Consider the following 19,487-nt stretch of genomic DNA (forward strand, 5'->3'; position numbering starts at 1 on the left):
AGGTTTCCTTCAGAGACTAGTAAAAGCAGGGGATATTGCATAAATTGCATTCAGAACACGTTATAGTCATTATAAATATGCGGCGATGTCCTTTGGGTTGATGAATGCACCTACTGTGTTCATGGATTACATGAACGGAGTATTTTATCTCTTTTTGGATAAGTTTGTAGTGATTTTCATAGATGATATCCTGGTATATTCAAAGATGGTGAAAGATCATGAGAAGCACGTACGAATAGTGTTAGAAATCCTGAAGGAGAGAAAACTTTATGCGAAACTGTCTAAGTGCGAGGTCTGGAAAGAGGAGGTAAAATTCTTAGAACATGTAATGAGTAAAGGAGAAATAGCAGTGGATCCTTCGAAAATTGAAGTAGTGATAGAATGGGGAAGACCAATGTCAGTGACTGAGATTAGGAGCTTCTTGGGATTAGCTGGATATTACCTAAGATTTATCTATGGATTTTTTGCAAATCGCGTTGCCGATGACTAAGCTAACTCGGAAGGATACACCATTTGTGTGGACATCAGAGTACGAGGAAAGTTTCCAAACCTTGAAGGAGAAATTGACCTCAGCGCTAATTTTAATCCAACCTAAACCACATGAACCGTTTGAGGTTTATTGCGACGCCTCGTTGAAAGGATTGGATTATGTGTTAATGCAACACCGAAATGGGGTAGCTTATGCTTCACATCAGCTATCACATGAGGTAAATTATCCAACTCATGACTTAGAATTGACGGCGATTGTATTTGCATTGAAAATTTGGAGACACTACTTGTACGGAGTAAAGTTTAGAGTCTTTTCTGATTATAAGAGTCTCAAGGACATCTTTAATAAAAAAGAGCTCAACATGCGTCAAAGAAAATGGATGTAGTTACTAAAAAATTACGATTTTTAACTAAGTTATCACCCCAGAAAGACTAATGTAGTACAGATGCCCTCAATAGGAAGTCATTGACGGTTGCTTGGATGCGAATTTAAAAGGAGGAATCGGTAAACAACTTTGCGGAGCTTAAATTGGACATTGAAAAAGTTGACGAAATGACTTATTTGAATCAATTACACATCTAATCATTGTAACACAAATAACCTAAAATTTAACCAAGATTATAATTTATTAATTTTATTTTAGAAATTTGACAAAATTTTGCATATAATTAGAAACCTCCACCAAATGATATTTTTAGTTATTATAAACCAAAACATTTCAATAATAACATGAACAGAATTCGATTCATATCTTTAAAACCCTTTTATGAAAATTCGGTAAAATTTTCTCTAAAATTAAAAGCCTTCACCAAACACAATTCTCATTTTTTCACAAACCAAACAATTGCAATCATAATTTAAAACAAGCAATCATAAATTTACTAAATTCATTAATGTAACTTAGAAACCGTAAATTAATTAACTTAACTTAAATATAAATTAAGCTAATTAAAAATAAATAACTTCATCTAACCCTGAATAACCTAAATTAACATTATTACTAACTAATGAAAGACATTTAGATCCTAAACTAACACAATCTCAAAATAAACCCTAAACACTAATGAAATAATTTTGATAAATTAACCTAACCAAAGTAACTTAAGAAAAACAAAACTTCATCAAATTAAAAATAAAATCACAATCCTAATCACTTTGTAAATATTCAAAATGTAAATAAATAAGAAATTACAATTTAAATTAAAATTAATATAATTAAAAGAGAGAAATGAAACATAGTTTAAACAAGTTAAATTCTATCGGATTTTTTGCCATACGAAAAAAAATTGACTTTAATAATTGTTTCATTTAACAAAATGATGTGTTTTAAGAAAATTAAATGAATTACCGTCGGATTATTCTGTGAGAAAATTTGACAATAATAAGTGCACCAATATAAATAAAATTTGCGTCATTTCTTATTATCGTATTTTTTGGCAGAATGCTAAATCTGATGCTAAAGTTTATTTTTCAACAAAATTATCACGCAAACCGTTATAAAATTTGCCGATAAAAATCACAGGCAATGATTGCCGCTGAATCCAATAGTAATGAGCGTGGTTTTTGTAATGCACATGCCAAATCAAATATCATTACTGTTTAATTTAATTAACAAATGAAATCGGAAGGGGTTGGAGTTTTTGTTTGGAAGTGATGAGACACTATTATATTTTGTCACCCTTCAAAGCAAATGTAGCAAAAATACGAAACAATAATGGACATGGCACTTGAGAGCCCTCTTGTTCCCTAGAGAAGAATAGAGGGACCAAAGTATTATTCTATAAATAAAGGTACGTAAATGTTTATATTTCTTTCCATTTCTGGGTACAAAGCTATGTGTTTACTCAAACTACAAGACATAGATCTATCTATTTATTGGTTCCTACCACAAAGCCACATAATAGCCTTAGGGATGAGCCTCTACTGTTTTCGACATCCCAAAAATTAGATCACTCATGTTGGCCTGCCCCCTATTTGTAGGGATTTGAGATTACAAATGCACGAGGGTCTCGTTTTATAACTCTAAGTGGAACACAACACATGCCAAGATTTTTACCATTTATAACATAGTAGCCAAAACTATTTAAATCAAGGAACAACCGTATCTATAGCTAAGAAAACAATAGCGTGTGAGTAGAGAAGAATAATCAGAAATTGCAGATGTATATATAGATACCGTTTATATACTGAATTAAGTATATAAGTCAGTCTTAGGATTATTGTCCAAGATTTTTATTTATATGCTAAGTGATGATGTTTGAATATTTATTTTTTTTTTGAATAAAAAGTAGATGTTAACGAATAACACATCTAATATAATTTGAACATTTGAATATTAAGATAAGTAAATATTTAGAGATAATAAGGAAAATATTTCTATAAAATATACATATGATATAATTAAATGATAAAACATAAATTCCTTTATCCAATTTCGCTTTGTTTGAAATTTTAAATTTTGATTTTTTGTTTGATTAACAATGTTACAGATCAAGATGCCTTTGTTTTTTTTTTTTTTTAATGATTTTATAACATGAATTTTTTATAAATTGATTTGTTTAATTTAAAAAAAATAGATTTTATTTTATTTTCTAAAATTTACAAACTATGTAAATAATAATAATTCTTTCCTCTTAGAAAAAAGGGTCAATATAATAAAAGCAAACACATTCTCATCCAGATTTACACTTAGCCAAGAAACACGCAAATATAAAATTTAAAAAGTGTCGAGTAAAAAATGATCCGTATATAATCAACATAAATTTGTTAGATTTATTTCACAATATTTTAATTATTAGTTTCGTATTTTGACATTTTCCCATTCAATAGTGAAATTTTTATTTTAAAACCAAGAAAGGTTAGTTGACATTAAAATTAATTAAAGAGAACAAACAACAACTTAAATAGGTAAACGGATCGCAAGATAAAATATTTGCACAAGACTAATCATTTGTAGTTGCATTGTTTGTTCATGATGTATGCTTTTTTATTCTTTTCTTTTTTAGTTTATTTCAATGCATAATTATTACAGTAAAATAACATCTTTGTTATTATTTAAAATAATATTACCAAAAAACCCTTACCTGATAAAAAAGAGAGAGAATGTTAAAATAGTTTCTAACATTTATATTATAGAAAAATGAAACTAAAAAATTAATATTATAACAGTTAATTTTAACTAACATTGTATTAGATTGTTAAATAAATTTAGTATAAAATTTATTAAAAATAATTTTTTTAAAATTTGGATTTAAGATGTTTTTATTTGTATTTTGAATTTTTATTTTTAAAATTTTTAAATATTTTTTTTGTATTAATTGTCAACTGTAATATTAATTGTACACTATTAAATATTAAGTTATTAACTTTTCTATGACTTTCTCATTATATAGAGTAGATGAATATTTTACGAGACACAAGACCACACTTACATGTTACTTTATCTTACTCTAAAATGCCGTGCGTTGTCTTCTTTTGATATTTAGATCAATTTGTTTTATATATATTAAGAATAATAATCTATTACAGGGTCAAAGTTTTTATCCATTTTTTAAAATAAATAAAATATATACTTTAATTACAAATATATGTTAATTTGAGAATAAACGAAATAAGTTTGGTCATATATATCTTGTTTATACTGTAACCGATATAAGGCACGAATACGTGACCACATATCACGTTTACAAATGTGATATGTGAAAAATAGCTGTTTTGTCAGTGGAAACGAAATATGGTCAAACTTACCTCGTTTACCGTAAGAAATCGCGTCTAATCAATCAGTTAATTAAGTGATTATATTGCCCGAATTAGATTACGGAAAGTTAGAGAGAGAATTTAAGGATTTAAAGGTAATTTTTGGAGTCAGCGGGTCTTTCTGAGTCAGAAAATGTGTTTTTTACGAAAAACTGTAAAAAACCGCTAATCGACAGTTGAACCGGTTGAACCGGTTCAAGTTTGCTCGGTACCGCACGAGAAAAAGTGAAAACCGTCAACAACCTTAGAAAAATGTTAGAAGTTGAAAACTCGGCGTTAATTTTAAAGGTTTGGCCCGAAGTTGGGCCAAACGGGCTAAAAACGCTAATGGGTTGGACCGAGCCTAAGTTGGGCCCAAGCCCAACATATATAAAGGTTCATTAATGAACCCAATCACTCATGACACACTCAAACACACCCACACATTGCTGAAGAGAAGAAGAAGAAGAGAAACCCCAAGAGCACTATTCATCCTCTTCTTCTTTAACTAATATCTTGAGCTACGGTGCTCCGATTTACATGCCGTCAGCGGCTACGCGTTCCTTGTGATGAGCTTTACAATACCCACCCAATAAACTGGTAAGAAAAACTCAAATCTCTCTCAATTCTTCTCCTCAAAATTTCAGGTATCTAGGGCTTGGGATTAAGTGAGTTTTTGTGATTCTTGGTGTTTAGGTTCACTCTAATCCTTGCTTAACTTTGGGTTTTGCCATCCAAATCTGTTGGAAAAGGTAAAAGGCTTTGAACTCTTGTGAACTTTTTATTTATGTTGAGCCCTAGGTTGATTTTGTGGTGATTTATATGTATATAGCTTGATTATTGTGAGTTTGGGGCTTGTTGGTGCTTGTTGGAGTTACATTGGTTGTTGGATTTTGGTTGAAAGCTTATTTGGTTCATATTGAGAATTGGCCTAGGTATGGTTTCGGTTTCCTCTATGTAGTATATAATATTCATGGACACTTAGGCTAGTGACCCATAGGATAAGATTAGATTTGAATGGTTGATGAACTATTGGATGTTATTGTATGATGATGTTCGATGAAATGATGATTTTTGAGTTGAGCATGAATGATTTGTGGAGTGGAGGAGTGAATTGTGTTGATAAATATGATATTGATGTTGATTGGTTGGTAATGAAATTGAAAAAATGCTAATGAGGTTTGATTATATGTAATATATTAATGTTCCAATTAAGGATGAGGTAAAGTGAAGAAATATGTGGTAAGCTTGGTGTAATATGTCATAGGGTGTTAATTTTGATGATAATTGGAGTTTGGAATGGTTTGGTTTGGTCTTGGTTGTGTTTTATAAAGGAATTGTGGAAATTGTGATTTTGGGTAAAAGTTGGTTTTTGGTGAACTTTGTCTGATCATAACTTTTGCCTCGGTTTTCTAAATTGAGGAAAATTTATTTAGATTTAAAGATCTTTGAAAACCCTTTTAATCGATATAAAGTTTGTGAAATTTGGAATTTTGTAGAGGAAGTTATGATCATTCAAAGTTGGTGTTGAAAATCTGAATTCCGCAAAGTTACAGAATTCTGTGTTTTCTGGTATGTGCGTACGCACAGCCTTGTGCGCACGCATACTCTGCGAAGATTGTGACCTGTGTGCATACACAGACCTGTGCATTTGCACATACCAATGGGAAATTGCGACCTGTGCGTATGCACAGACTTGTGCGCACCTACACGTTGGGGAGGCCAGTCTGTTGGGGGCGCTCGCACGGGTTGTGCGAGAGAACATATTTTGAAAGTTTTGGTACCAGTGCGTACGCACGCCCCTGTGCGTACGCACACTTTTAAAATTTTTTCTGGGCGTGCGCACGCATACCCCTGTGCGGACGCACAGGCTCTGTTTCTCAAATTTTGCTTTAGTTTCAACGATTCTACCTCCCCAACAAGGTTGTAAACTTCTATGAAACCTTTTTAAGACTTTTGGGCATATTTTTGGATACTTGAAAATGGGAAAGGATTTTAAGGGTCTTAGACGATATTATTTGGAAAAATTTAGAAAACGGAAGCCTAGGTTTCTAGCAATTTGAAGGTGGTTTAATATTATGTGGTGAATAGTTGATGAATGGGATGAGGATTAAGGAACTGTTGAGTTCAGAACTAAAATGTGAAAGAACAGTGGTTGAAAAGGGTCGAGGGCTCTGAATAAAGTAATGGATCAATCTTCTATTAAAAATTTTTTTGAAAACCATTGCACTATTTTTCATTGAGATTATGAGACGCTATGCGCCCGGCAGGGGCCGAGGTTGGATCCCGCCTGTCGAGGTAGCGGCGGCGGCGGCGTAAGGGCGGTGGTTTGTCCCGCTTGTGCTTAGATGTAAGGCCGGTGACAATAGATCCCGCTCGCATCCCTTCGGATCATCAGAGCGTACAGGCGCGAAACCCTAGATAGTAATCCGAGCACTATATCTCAGGGGTTCCCACACCATGATTCCGAAGGGCAACATCTCCATGGAGATGTGTCAGGTTGGCAGTTGAACCGACAATGTGATATCACAGCCAATAGGACAGGCATTCATCATATGCATCTTCTATCTGTTTGTATGCTTTGACGACTTGAGATTGTTTGCCTATTTGTATAACATGCCTCATTGCTACTTGAATTAATTGCTTATTATGCTCCTACATATGTTTTACTTTCATTGTATATAATTGTGCTTTCTACGGGGATTGAGGAGGTTCGGAAGGCGGAGGCGATGGGATCGCATGGAGGGTAGGTTGGTGAAGGCTGTGGGACAGTGGTGTTGGTTTAGATTAGAAACTCCCCTAAGATGTAGTACCCAGTTTATTTATGTTAAGGTTTTATATAATTATGCTTATTTGGCTTAGAATGCTTTAAGCTCAAGTTCTTGTGATGGATATGGAGTCTAGGATGACCTTTGGCGTCCCGGGGTCTTATATCCTACATCATTGGGCACTGTTACCATATTGAGAATCTTCGATTCTCATACCATATTTTTGTTGTTGTTTTTAGATGCAGGTCGCAATCCACCACGGTGAGTGGTTTTATTGGTGACAGGAGCGGAGGATCTGGATACCTCTTGGAGTCTTTTTGAACTAATATGTATATGTCTCTCACTTTTGTATTTTGTTTGGCCTAGAGGCTTGTATTTGAGAGAACAAAACTTGTATAAGCTGTTTTACTATCCGGTCTCATGTATTGTCTGTATATGGCTAGCCGGCTTAAACTCCGCGAGCCGTAGCTAGATTCTTATGATATTATACTAATATATTTTGTTATATTACATCTTGTTCATGCCCTGGGTCAAACTGTACGACCCGGGCTGATCAAAGAGAAGCCGATCGACCTCTTCAGGTCAGGAATATCCGACCTCTCCTCAAAGAGCTCAGCCAAAACACCAGGAAAGCCTGAAAAGGGCCCAAATAGAGGAACACGATCCAAATCCAAAGACAGCCCAAAGCCTAGAAAGATAAGGGCGGTTCCCTAAAAGATAAGGTGACTTCACTCAAAGATAAGATAAGATAACTATCTTATCTCAAGAGAGGGTCACTCCTCACCATTATAAATACACTGGAGCACCTAGGTATAACTCATACCCTGATCCAAATAAAAACCTGCTTAATACCCTTGCTATCTTAAGCATCAGAGTCCCTTGCAGGTACCACCACCCACCGGTGACAAAGGATCAGCACCACCGCCAAGTCCAACAAGTCGGACACAACAGCTCCGGCCAGTACAAAAGATCTCGTCCGAGATCAACCTATAGTTTCAGGTAACCCTCAGAACATTGGCGCCGTTGTCGGGGAACCTGGAAGTCATCCCATCATCATGGTGGTCAACCTTGACAACGACCACAACTCAGATCTAGAAAAAAGAACGCCGCAGAAGGACGCGGATACTACACCAAAGGAAACGTCTCAACCAAACGGAAACAAGAACTCACCAAACACACAAATCTTGGAGGCACTTCAAGCTCAACAAGATCGTCTCAAACAACTCGAAAAGGAGGCTGAACACCAGTGAGAAGCCGAGAAGGACCTTCGAAGGGAAACTAGGTGACGTAAAGAATTGGAAGACAAACTCTTGAAACTCAACACAGATCTAAAGACCAAGACTACTCAATCCAATCACGAGGATAACCCCGCAAGGATCAAGATCCATTCACCAAAGAAATTATGAAAGCCAAAGCCCCAAATGACTTCAAGGCTCCCGACATGACCCTATACGCTGGCACATCAGATCCAAGTTATCATCTCAGTAATTTTAGAAGCAGAATGTATCTCACCAATGCCTCAGATGCAATTCAGTGCAAAGCCTTCCCAACTACCTTAACCAAGACGGTGATTAAGTGGTTCGATAGCCTGCCCCCAAGGTCCATCTCAAGCTTTGACGACTTAGCTGGAAAGTTTCTTGCTAGATTCTCCATCCAAAATGACAAAACCAAGCACTCCCCAAGTTTGTTAGTGATCAAGCAAGGAGATCGGGAAAGTCTTCGCAACTACATGGAAGGATTCAACAAAGTATGTCTGGACATACAAACTGTGCCAACTGAAGCAGCCATTATGGGCCTCATTAATGGCCTCCGAGAGGGACCTTTTAGTCACTCTATATCAAAGAAATATCCCACATCTCTGAATGAAGTGCAAGAACAGATAGAAAATTAAATCAACATGGAGGAAAACTCTCTACTAGGAGAGACCTCAAAATCCGAATCCTTTTACTCCTCCCGAGATAAGGATAAAGTGTCTAAGGAAAAAGAAGCTCAGCATGGAGAGAAGATTAAAAAATACCACAATTACACCCCTCTCTGGGTGTCTCTTCTGGAAGTATACCGAGAGGTATGCCACACTAAAAAGATCCCGCCACACTGAAAAGATCCCACTACCCACTGAAAAGCAAAAAAGGAGGCCGAAATTGGACGAAATACTACGAATACCACCGAATTTTTGGACATCCCACTAACGAGTGCTTCGACTTGAAGAATGTCATAGAGAAATTGGTAAGAAAAGGGAGACTAGATCAGTACCTGTTCATACCCTGGGTCGAGCTGTCCGACCCGGGACGTTCGACAGACAATCTCGACCCAGGACGTTCGACAGACAAAGCGATCGACCTCTTCAGGTCAGGACAACCCGACCTCTTTCTTTGGAGCTCAACCAAGTCACTAGGAAAGCCCAAAGAAGGGCCCAAATAGAGGAACACGCCCCAAATCCTAAGGCAGCCCAAGCCTACAGGGAGAAGGGCGGTTCCCTTGAAGATAAGATGACCTCACCTGAAGATAAGATAAATAAGATAAGATAACTAACTTATCTTATCCACAGAAGGTCACATCTCACCATTATAAATACACTGGAGCACCCAGGTATAACTCATACTCTGATTCTACATAAAACCTGTTCAATACCCTTGCTAACTTAAGCATCGGAGTCCCTTGCAGGTACCCCCACCCTTCGATGACAGAGGATCCGCAGCACCATCAGTCCAACAAGTCGGACGTACCAGCTCTGGCTGTCATCCACCTGCCGGACACACCAGCTACGACCAGTACGGAAGATCTCGTCCGAGATCGACCTGCAGTTTCAAGTAACCCTCGGAACAGTACCTAGCCAGTAAAGCAGATGAGCCCAGAAAGAGAAGAAGAGACGAAGAGGTCGGATGAACTGAACGACCAGCTCGTACCCCGGAGAGACATGTTCACATGATGCATGGAGGATTTGCGGGAGGAGAAATCTCCAAATCATCTTGCAAAGGACACATCAAAGAAGTATATCACGTCGAGGGAGGAGAAGGAGCACCCGACCTCCCTACTATTACTTTCACTAAAGAGGACGCACCTGGCGTCATCTCGGGACATGACGATCCCATGGTCATCACTATCATATTGGCCAACGCTAATCTTCACCACACACTAGAAGACCAAGGAAGCTCGCTGACATCTTGTTCAAAACCACCTTCGACAAACTCGACCTCGAAGAAAAAGAGCTCAGAGCATATCCGAACAGCTTATTCGGACTAGGAGACACTCCAATCCAACCACTTGGATACATCTCACTACACATAAACTTCGGAAAAGGAAACCGGTCAAGGATGATCAACATAGACTACATCGTGGTCGACATAAGTTCAGCCTACAATGCCCTGATAGGTCGAACAACATTAAATCAGCTCGCCGCAGTAGTTTTGACCCCACATCTATGCATGAAGTTCCCAACTACAGAAGGGATCGCTACAATAAAAGGAGACCAGAAAACAGCGCGCCGCTGTTACAACGAAAGTCTGAACCTTAGAGGCAAAGGAGAAAAAATCCACACCATCGAACTCGGGGGAGTTTAAGGTCAGGATGAACTTCGTCTGCAACCTAAAGGCAATATAGAAAAAGTCGAGATCAGAGATGTCCCAGAAAAACAACAAATATTAGCGCAATCCTAATGGGAAATGTAAAGGAGTCACTCATACAGTTCCTGAAAGATAATGTCGACCTCTTTGCATGGAAGGCTGCAGACATGCCGGGCATAGACCCAAAGCTAATGTGCCACAAGCTGGCAGTGTATCCAGGATCTCGGCCAGTATAGCAGAGGTGTAGAAAGCTCAGATCAGAAAGATCCCAAGCTGTGGAGGAACAAGTGCAAGCTCTACTAGAGGCAGGATTCATCAAAGAAGTCAAATACCCGCTATAACTAGCCAACGCTGTCTTGGTAAAAAAATCAAATGGGAAGTGGCGGATGTGCACAGATTACACCGATCTTAACAAAGCTTGCCCAAAAGATCTTTATCCAGTCCCAAGTATCAACGGTCTGGTGGACGCCTTCTCCGAATACAAATACCTCTCGTTCATGGACGCCTATTCGGGATATAATCAAATCCCGATGTACCCACCTGATCAAGAAAAAACCTTATTCTTAACTCCGAAAGTAAACTACTGCTACGTCGTCATGCCATTCGGACTCAAAAACGCAGGAGCCACCTATCAACGATTAATGAATAAAATCTTTGCAGACCATGTCGGGAAACTCATGGAGGTATATGTGGACGACATGTTAGTAAAAACACAAAGCGAGGAAAGCATGGCATATGTGGACGACAAGTATTCAATACCATAAGAAAGCATGGCATGCGACTTAACCCTGCAAAATGCACCTTCGCAGTAGAAACTGGCAAATTCTTGCGTTTCATGCTCACACAAAGAGGAATCGAGGCAAATCCCGACAAGTGCCAGGCCATACTCGATATGAAAAGCTCGACCTGTGTCAAAGAAGTGCAACAGCTCAACGGACGACTAGCAACCTTATCCAGATTTCTAGCCGGATCAGCCATAAGATCTTTCCCCTTCTACACCACACTAAGGAAGGGAAAGAAGTTCGAATGGACACCAAAGTGCGAGCAAGCTTTCCAGGATTTCAAAAGATTCCTGGGACAACCACCCATCCTTACCCAACCACGGGAAAGAGAAGCACTCATATTATACCTTGCAGTAGGAAGTCAGGCAGTAGCCTCAGTACTAGTCATAGAGAACGACAGCGGACAACAACCTGTATACTTTATTAGCAAAGCACTACAAGGGTCTGAGCTGAACTATCAAAAGATAGAGAAGTTCGCATACACTCTCATATTAACCTCTCGACGACTTCGCCCATACTTCCAGGCTCACACCATCAAAGTTCGAACCAACCAGCCCATAAAAGGCATTCTGTAGAAAACAAATTTAGCAGGAAGAATCCTACAGTGGGCGGTCAAGTTGTCCGAATTCGACCTTCAATATGAAGCTCGGACAGCCATCAAATCACACTAGTTGGCCGATTTCATTGTAGTGTATTGACACCCCGAAAAATCCTACAAATTGGAATCTATATGTGGATGGCTATTCAAATAAAACCGGGAGTGGAGCAGGTGTGATAATAGAAATTAATCAGGGAACCCAAATCGAACTCTCCTTGAAAGTCAAGTTCCCTGCTTCCAATAATCAGGCTGAGTGTGAGGCGCTATTAGCTGGTTTGAAGCTGGCTAAAGAGGTCGGAGCCTAAAACTTGTCAGCGATTCACAAGTCGTCACCTCACAAATTGCAGGGACCTACCAAGCCAAAGATCCGGCTATGAAAAAGTACCTGGACAAAACCAGGGAACAACTCGGACAATTCCAGGAATATGAGATCCGACATATACCTCGGGAATAGAAAGCTCGAGCTGACACACTCTCAAAATTAGCCAGCACCAAATCAGGGGGCAATAATAGGAGCCTCATCCAGAAAATACTGCAGAACCCGTTAATCTTAGAAGAGGAAAAGATCCTAGCCATATCAGGACAGGATCAAGGATGGATGACCTCCATAATAAGCTACCTCAAATCAGAGATACTCTCTACAGATAAGAAGGAGGCAATGAGGTTAAAACGGGAGGCACAATATTACACCATCATAAACAACATCCTATACAAAAGAGGGATTTCGATACCTCTACTAAAATGTGTACCGACCTCTAACACAAAAGAGGTCTTAGAGGAGATACACAGTGGCACATGTGGCAATCATTTCGGAGCACGAGCTCTTGCCAAGAAAGTACTCCGAGCCAGATTCTTTTAGCCGACTTTGCAAAAAGAGGCAACCGAGTTCGTTAAGACATGTCCACCATGTTAGAAGCATGCTAACTTCCACATCGCCCCACCAGAAGAACTCATCAGCGTAACATCACCTTGGCCATTCGCAAAGTGGGGACTCGACCTCCTCGGGCCCTTCCCCCAAGGATCGGGATATGTCAAGTTCCTCATTATAGGAGTAGACTATTTCACAAAATGGATTGAGGCAGAGCCCCTAGCCAATGCTACTGCCCAAAGAAGTCGAAAATTCCTATACAGGAATATTGTCACAAGGTTTGGGGTCCCTTACTCCATCACCACTGATAATGGCACTCAATTCACAGATGCAGGCTTTAGAAAGTTGGTAGCCGACCTGAAAATAAAGCACCAATTCACATCCGTAGAACACCCACAAGATAATGCACAAGCAGAAGCTGTCAATAAAGTTATACTAGCTGGGTTAAAACGGAGGCTACAGGATGCAAAGAAAGCCTGGGCTGAAGAGCTCCCAGAAGTCATATGGGCATATCGGACAACTCCACACTCCACCACAAAGGAATCACCCTTCCGATTGGATTATGAAATGGAGGCAATGATACCAGTAGAAGTCAAAGAGGAATCTCCCAGAATGATCCTCTATAGTGAAGAGGCCAACTCCCAACTCCAAAGGGAAGAGCTTGACCTGCTCCCAGAAGTCCGAGAAATAGCTCGGATCAAAGAGGAAGCGTTAAAATGCCGCATGGCCTCAAGGTACAATAGAAAGGTAGTACAGTGAAGCTTCGCTAACAATGACCTCATCCTAATCCGAAATGATATCGGAACAAGTCAACCCGGAGAAGGAAAGCTGGCAGCTAACTGGAAAGGACCCTACCGAGTCACAGAGGTACTGGGAAAAGGCTACTACAAAATGTCCGAACTCGAGGGGCGAGAGCTACCGAGATCATGGCACGCCTGCAACCTAAGAAGGTATTATAGTTAAAAAGTAATAAAAGATCTTAGGACAAAGGTGCACTCTTTTTCCTTAAAAAGATTTTTTAATAAGGCACCAAGCCAAGATCTACAAAATTACCTAGTGTTAGCACTAATGACTTGCATCATCTACCCTTCTTTCTTGCATAAAGAAGACCATAAAAGAGCATAAATTTCATTTGATCAGTACAATTCATGCATTATTTGATGAATATTATGGTACACTACTTTGAGATGAGTTGTGCTGAATTTCAGGTGAAAAAGGAAAAAAAATAGGTAGAAGACAAACAAGAAGCTGGGCGTGTGAAATTGGCGTGCCGCTTGGAGCAAACGCCACAAAAATGCACTAGCGTGGCACGCCAGTACTAAATTCCAGAGGGGAGATCCAAGCATGCATGTGGGCGTGGCACGCTAGTACAAAATTCCAGAGAGCAAAATGGAGGACACAAAAGGGGTGTGGCAAGCCAGGTTAGGCGTGACACGCCTAACCCATAAACTACTATGGGCGTGCCACTTGAGCAAAGGGGCGTGGCATGCCAACTCACCATTCTCAAGAAGAACCTCCACTATGGCGTGCCACTTGGTATCGAAGGCGTGGCACGCCAGTTCCAAGAAGTCACTTGGGCGTGCCACTTGAGAACCCAGGCGTGGCACGCCAAGCTTGAAGAGTGCACAAATGCATGGGCGTGCCACTTGAGCAGCATGGCGTGGCACACTGGTACAATAATTCAGAGAAGAAGCTGAAGGCAACTAGAGACTGGGCGTGCCACTTGAAGTCGAAGGCGTGGCACACCAACCTCTCAATCTCACTTAGGCGTGCCACTTGGTATAGAAGGCATGGCACGCCAACCCAAGCATCTCACTATGGCGTGCCACTTGAAGCTAAGGTGTGGCATGCCAACCATTGGAATCAAGACAAGATCATGGGCAAGGCACGCCAGTATTCAGGCGTAGCACGCTGGTACAAGTTTCTAGAGATGCCGAAAGAGGCCAATTACATGGGGCGTGCCACTTGGTATCGAAGGCGTTGCACGCTATTCACTATTCTTCACTTAGGCGTGCCAGTTGAGCAACCAGGCGTGGCACACCAGTGTCATTCAGAGTGCAAAGAAGTATTGGGGCGTGCCACTTGAGTTCGTGGCGTGGCATGCCAAACAGAGGAACCACTCACTCACAAAGGGGCGTGGCACACCAGACCCTGGGCGTGCCACGCTAGTGCAACTTTCTAGAGGAGCTTAGCCAAGCACACAGCAAGGGCGTGGCACGCCAGACCGTGGGCGTGCCATGCTAATTCAAGTTTCCAGAAGCAAAGAAAAGTGGAAAAAGGCAAAGAGCGTGCCACTTGAGTTTGAAGGCGTGGCACGCTAACACAAGAATTCCACTATGGCGTGCCACTTGAGTTCAAAGGCGTGGCACGCCAGGGTTGACAATGGGACGAGTGTGCCACTTGAAGGATTGGGCATGGCACGCCAAGCTAGAAATTGAGCGCACGTGACACGCCAGCTGAGAACTCACGCTTATTGAGTGTTTTCTTTTCCCTCTAAAATGTAATTTTCCCTTTTCAATTTTGTAATTCTTTTAGTTTACTAGGAGTAGTATAAATACCCCCAAGGAGTATGATGAGCGGATAATTTGTACGCTTTTTGGCATTGTTTTTAGTATATTTTTAGTATGATCTAGTTAGTTTTTAGTATATTTTTATTAGTTTTTAGTTAAAATTCACTTTTCTGGACTTTACTATGAGTTTGTGTGTTTTTCTGTGATTTCAGGTATTTTCTGGCTGAAATTGAGGGACCTGAGCAAAAATCTGATTCAGAGACTGAAAAGGACTGCTGATGCTGTTGGATTCTGACCTCCCTGCTCTCGAAGTGCATTTTCTGGAGCTACAGAAGCCCAATTGGCGCGCTCTCAACGGCGTTGGAAAGTAGACATCCTGGGCTTTCCAGAAATATATGATAGTCCATAGTTTGCCCAAGATTTGATGGCCCAAACCGGCGTTCAAAGTCACCTTCAGATTTCCCAGCGTTAAACGCCGGAACTGGCACCCAAATGGGAGTTAAACGCCCAAACTGGCACAAAAGCTGGCGTTTAACTCCAAGAAGAGTCTCTACACGAAAATGCTTCATTGCTCAGCCCAAGCACACACCAAGTGGGTCCGGAAGTGGATTTTTTATGTCGTTTACTCATCTCTGTAATCCTTAGGCTACTAGTTTCCTATAAGTAGGACCTTTTACTATTGTATTTTCATCATCTGATCTTTGGAGTCTTTTGTTCTTTAGATCTTTTGATCACTTTGGGAGGCTGGCCTCACGGCCATGCCTAGACCTTGTTCTTATGTATTTTCAACGGTGGAGTTTCTACACACCATAGATTAAGGTGTGGAGCTCTGCTGTACCTCGAGTATTAATGCAATTACTATTGTTCTTCTATTCAATTCCGCTTGTTCTTGTTCTAAGATATTCATTCGCACTCAAGAACTTGATGAATGTGATGATTATGTGACGCTCATCATCATTCTCACTCATGAACAAAGTGACTGACAACCACTCTTGTTCTACAAGCAAACGAGGCTCTAATGTTTATCTCTTGGATTCCTGATAACACGATGCATGGTTGATCGCCTGACAACCGAGCGCTCGCCTAACAAACGAGCCAGCCATTCCGTGAGATCAGAGTCTTCGTGGTATAGGCAAGAACTGATGGCGGCATTCAAGAGAATCCGGAAGGTCTAACCTTGTCTGTGGTATTCTGAGTAGGATTCAATGACTGAATGACTGTGACGTGCTTCAAACTCCTGAAGGCGGGGCGTTAGTGACAGACGCAAAAGAATCAATGGATTCTATTCCGGCCTGATCGAGAACCGACAGATGGATAGCTGTGCCGTGACAGGGTGCGTTGAACATTTCCACTGAGAGGATGGGAGGTAGCCACTGACAACGGTGAAACCCTTGCATAAGCTTGCCATGGAAAGGAGTAAGAAGGATTGGATGAAGACAGTAGGAAAGCAGAGAGACGGAAGGGAAAGCATCTTCATACGCTTATCTGAAGCTCTCACCAATGATATACATAAGTACCTCTATCTTTATCTTTATGTTTTATTCGTACATCACCCATACCCATTTGAGTCTGCCTGACTAAGATTTACAAGGTGACCATAGCTTGCTTCATACCAACAATCTCCGTGGGATCGACCCTTACTCGCGTAAGGTTTATTACTTGGACGACCTAGTGCACTTGTTGGTTAGTTGTGCAAAGTTGTGATTATGCCATGGTATTGAGCACCAAGTCTTTGGGGCCATTACTAGGGATTATTTGAGTTGTGAAAAGTAGTGATCACAATTTCGCACACCAAGTTTTTGTCGCCGTTGCCGGGGATTGTTTTGTGTATGGACAACTGACGGTTCATCTTGTTGCTCAGATTAGGTATTTTTTTCTTCAGAGTTCTTAAGAATGAATTCTAGTGTTTCATGATGATCTGCTGAAATCTGGCTGGCTGAGAAGCCATGTCTAATCTTATTGGACCGAGGTTTCAACTGATCATCACAAGAGCTTGATGATCTCTATCAATCTTGCTATTGGAGCAATGATCTGCTAAGGCTTGGCTGGCCATTGGCCATGTCAAGTGTTTTGGACCGGAGCTTTCTTTGAAAGCTTGGCTGGCTGTGAAGCCATGTCTAATTCCTGGACCGGAGTCTTAGACTAGCATTGCAATGATTCCTGGAATCCAAACTGAGAATTCTGAAACCTTTATTTTCTATTTTCATATAATTTTTGAAAAAGCACAAAAAATTACAAAACCATAAAAACCAAAAAAATATTTTATGTTTCTTGTTTAAGTCTAGTGTCTAATTTTATGTTTGGTGTCTTGCATGCATTGTTTATTTGATCTTGGTTCTATTTTCAAGTCAAAAGTACAGGGAACTGAAGATTCAGAACATGCAGCAGAGGAATTACACAGAAAAAGCTGGGCGTTCAAAACGCCCAGTGAAGAAGGACAGACTGGCGTTTAAACACCAGCCAGGGTACCTGGTTGGGCGTTTAATGCCCAATAAGGTAGTGCATTGGGAGTTAAATGCCAGAATGTGCACCATTCTGGGCGTTTAACGCCAGGATGGCACAAGGGGGAGGATTTTGTTTTCAAATCAATTTTTTTTCAAGTTTTCAAGTTTTTCAAAATCAAATCTTTTTCAAATCAAATCTTTTCAATCAAATGTTTTCAAAATCAATTTCTTTCCTTTTTCAAAGATACTTGCTAACAATTAATGATTTGATTGAACATTTCAAGTATGTTGCCTTTTCTGTTGAGAGAGGTTTAATGTTTGAATCATATCTTTTCTTGTTAGGCAAGTCATTAATTTTTAAAATCAAATCTTTTTAAAATTGTTTTCAAATCATATCTTTTCAATCATATCTCTTTAAAACCATAACTTTTCAATCATATCTTTTTAATCACATCTTTTTCAAAATAGTTTTCAATCATATCTTTTTAACTTCTAATTTCAAAATCTTTTTCAAAAATTACTTGATTTCTTTCCCACTCTTGGTTTTCGAAAATCAATTAAAGTTTTTCAATATGTTTTTAAAATCTTTTTAACTTAATTTTCGAAAATTTCTTTCCCCCTTCTCACATCCTTCTATTTATGGAGTACTACTCCTTCTCAATGCACAATTCGAACTCTATCTGATTAAGTTCGAATTCTTCTACCTCTTCCTTCTAATTTTCTTCTTCTCTGACACCTCAAGGAATCTCTATACTGTGACATAGAGGATTCCATATTTTCTTGTTCTCTTCTCTTTCATATGAGCAGGAATAAAGACAAAGGCATTCTTGTTGAAGCTGACCCTGAACCTGAAAGGACCTTGAAGCGAAAGCTAAGAGAAGCTAAAGCACAATTCTCTGTAGAGGACCTAACAGAAATCTTCAAAGAAGAAGGACCCATGGCAGCCGAAAACAACAACAATACCAACAATGCAAGGAAGGTGCTGGGTGACTTTACTGCACCTACTCCCGACTTCTATGGGAGAAGCATCTCTATCCCTGCCATTGAAGCAAACAACTTTGAGCCTAAGCCTCAATTAGTTTCTCTAATGCAACAGAATTGCAAGTTCCAAGGACTTCCATTGGAAGATCCTCATCAGTTTTTGGCTGAGTTCTTGCAAATCTGTGACACTGTCAAGACTAATGGGGTTGACCCTGAGGTCTACAGACTTATGCTATTCTCTTTTGCTGTAAGAGACAGAGCTAGGACATGGTTGGACTCACAACCTAAAGAAAGCCTGGACTCATGGGAAAAGCTAGTCAATGCCTTCTTGGCAAAGTTCTTTCCACCTCAAAAATTGAGTAAGCTTAGAGTGGAAGTCCAAACCTTCAGACAGAAGGATGGAGAATCCCTCTATGAAGCTTGGGAAAGATACAAACAATTAATCAGAAAATGTCCTTCTGACATGCTTTCTGAATGGAGCATCATAGGTATTTTCTATGATGGTCTCTCTGAACTGTCCAAGATGTCTTTGGATAGCTCTGCTGGAGGATCTCTTCATCTGAAGAAGACGCCTACAGAAGCTCAAGAGCTAATTGAAATGGTTGCAAATAACTAATTCATGTACACTTCTGAAAGGAATCCTGTGAATAGTGGGATAAATCAGAAGAAAGGAGTTCTTGAGATTGATACTCTGAATGCCATTCTGGCTCAGAACAAGATATTGACTCAACAAGTCAATTTGATTTCT

General features: G+C 39.8%; 1 non-coding gene across 1 annotated transcript; it reads right to left on the reverse strand.

Annotated features, from left to right (window-relative positions):
* Positions 1-19,100: 19,100 nt before the first annotated feature.
* LOC130953719 (small nucleolar RNA R71) lies at positions 19,101-19,208 on the reverse strand. Its single transcript, XR_009075880.1, has one exon. It is a non-coding gene; the product is annotated as a small nucleolar RNA R71 (small nucleolar RNA).
* Between the last annotated feature and the right edge of the window lie 279 nt (positions 19,209-19,487).

This window comes from Arachis stenosperma, chromosome 9 (assembly GCF_014773155.1).
Source record: "Arachis stenosperma cultivar V10309 chromosome 9, arast.V10309.gnm1.PFL2, whole genome shotgun sequence".
Classification (NCBI taxonomy): Eukaryota; Viridiplantae; Streptophyta; class Magnoliopsida; order Fabales; family Fabaceae; genus Arachis; species Arachis stenosperma.